Raw genomic sequence first — 2,762 nt, 5'->3', positions numbered from 1 at the left:
GGGGGGGGGGGGCGGCTGGCGTGGCTGCTGCTCCAGGATCCTCTCCCTGCATCCTCCACCTGCTGGTGGGGCTTCCCTAAGCCCGTCTTTCCCGTGGGGAACTCAGCTCTGCACATGCTGGCCATCGCTCAGAGGGTCCGCTCAGCCTCTGGAGCCTTTGTGCCTGAGCGTTGGGGGCACCAGCCTCCGTGAGTCGGAGAAGCTGCTGAGGGAGACCAGGGGGGTGCCTTTCTCCCCTGCCCCCCTCCCCCATGGCTCAGCTACCCAGGTCTCTGTGGCACTGTCATAGGATCCTCTGACTTTAGACCTGTTCAGTACCTAACCCTGAGCACCAAGCCCCACCCTGGATAAATATTTATTGGCAAATAAGGGCTTGGCGGGACGAAGGCCATGGGCGGCTGCTCGCAGCCCCTGTGGCTCAGGAGCCACCTGCAGCATCCATGGCCCCCGGGGGTGGGTGAGTGTGGGAAGGAGGGAGAACAAGGCCAGGATGCAGGGCGGCCGGGGCCAGCCAGCCCCAGGAAGGGAGCTGGGGGCTTCAGGCCCCTGGAGAGGACACTGGAACACTGGCCGCTGGCCTGGCCCCCACCAGCCCCCACAGAGCCTGATGTTGGTGCCCCTGCTAGCCTGGTCTCTGTTCTAAGGAGCGACTGCGGAGCACTCGAGCCCGAGCAGCCCTGGTCTAGAAAGACGCTCAAGATGCCAAGGGCGGTTACTGCATGAGGCCTGAGATGGGGCAGCCTCCTGGCCAGCCAGGCAGAAGCTCCAGTGGCCTGCAGCTCCCACCCTTTGGCCATCCGTGGTGCAGCACTGGGACCTCAGAGCCCTGAATGCCGTGGGCCCAGCAGGCACGTCTGCCCCTCAGGGCTGTGGGTCATATGTCCGTCCCTGGGGTCTCCTGGAAGCCCTTCTCTCGGGCCTTGCTTGCGCGAAGATCAGAAGTGGTCAGGGTGCTTCCTGCAGAGGCCCTAACCACAGAACCCAAGGCTAGAAAGAGACTGCCCAGTCACATCCGAACTCTCCCTGTCCTCAGGGCAAGGGGCCTGCCGGGCTGTGGAGGTGTATTCCTAGTCCAGCCTCTGTCCTCCGGCCCTGGGAACCATGGCAAGCCCAGGCTCTGAGGTGGGCCTGGAGTTAACGGAGTTGGGGGGTGGAGGGTCGGCACCAGATGGGACCCTGTCCTTCCCAAGGCTATGCAGAAGCAGCTCCAGGCTGGGGCCTGTTTCCAGTGGAGGCCACCACTGTGTGGAAGTTGTGAGGCTCTCCAGAGCAGCATGAAGTGCTGGCTTCCAATAAGCCAGAGCCATTGGCAGCCTGGAGCCGCTCCCCAAGTCACCTGAAGTCAGTCTGGGGCTCATGGGAAGACTGAAGGCAGGCGGGAAACCAGGGGACCCCTGGGGCCAGGGGCTGGGGCCCTCACAGCTCCAGCTGGCAGCAGAGTCTGCTGGCTGCCCTGGAGTGCTGGTCAGCCCATAACTGTACATGTCCTAAGAGTGCAACCCCAGCCTCCGGGGGCTGCTCCTGGCCTGACGTGGGCCCAGCACCAAGGCCACCTGTTAGACAGAGGTGACCACTGGCCCTGCTCCCCTGTGGTGGCCACATCACATCACACCCCCTGGCCATTAAGCCATCAGTGAACAAGGTGTGGCACTGTGGGAGGATGCTCCCGGCACTACCTGCATGCAGAGCACGGGGCCTCTGACACGGTACTCGCTTCTATCAATGCACAGAATGAGGCTGCAGGGAGACTGACTCCTCAGTGTGTCCCTCCATGGCAGGGATGGTGGCTCGCAGCCTGCCTGTTGGTGGCACCATCTTCTGAGGCTGTAGGGAGGCGGGTGCCTGGATGGATGGCCTCTATCCCTGGACAGCTGCTGCCCTGCATCTGGGTCCCCCTCACAATGTGGGCTTCTGCACTGGCAGGCAGAGGATGCCTTGAGCAGGGTCACCCCACCTGGCTGTCTTGGACCTTTGGGCTCTACTGGTTATGGCCTGGCCCTGGTCGCTGCCACCCGGGAAAGTTGGTGGGCAGGTAGGTGGACAGGTTGGTGGGCAGTTTGATGGGGCATGTGGGACACACTGTGCACACATACGCACCATATCCCCTGCTGTCACGCACCCTGTGAACATGGGCAGGTTCATCCTGGGTGCTGGACCTTCTCTGCAGCTGCAGGGCCTCCAGTTGATGCAGCCCTTCCACCTCCTGGGCGTTTAAAGTCACTGCAAGCAGAGAAGCCGTCCCAGCTGGCAAGATGGAAAGCTGGATGCAAAAGAGCTGCCAGGCCTGTCTAGAGAGCAGCCTCCACCTCTGCCCCCAGCAGCGGGATCCCCTGCTTGGGGATGGGGCCCTAGTTCCACACGTGGCCCCCTCCAGCCTTCTCTGACCTGGCCTACTGGCCCTACTACCTCAGACATGTCCTGGACAGCCAGGCTTCTCCTGGCCCTGGTTCCTGGCCCCAGTGCTCACTTCCCCCAGGGTGGGGCAGCTGAGGCTCTTGGGCATGCTGTGGTTCCCCTGCACTGCCTGCCCCAGTCCTCTTCCTGCCTGGGGCTGTGGTCCCTGCTGCTGCCCTGCTGGAGACCACCACCCTCCTTTTCCTGTCCAGTACACAGGTCACCCTACTGGCACCAGCTCTCCAGGCCTGGCACTCGTCCCTCGCTGTGCCAGCCAGGTGCCTGTTTCTAACCAACCAGGTTAAAGCTCAGGCACCACCTGGGCTTGCTGCCGGTCCTGCTCAGCCCCTCTGCAGGTTCAGCGTGCC

The sequence above is a fragment of the Marmota marmota genome, unplaced genomic scaffold, assembly GCF_001458135.2.
Source record: "Marmota marmota marmota unplaced genomic scaffold, marMar, whole genome shotgun sequence".
Lineage (NCBI taxonomy): Eukaryota > Metazoa > Chordata > Mammalia > Rodentia > Sciuridae > Marmota > Marmota marmota.
Note: the sequence above shows the minus strand (reverse complement) of the source record.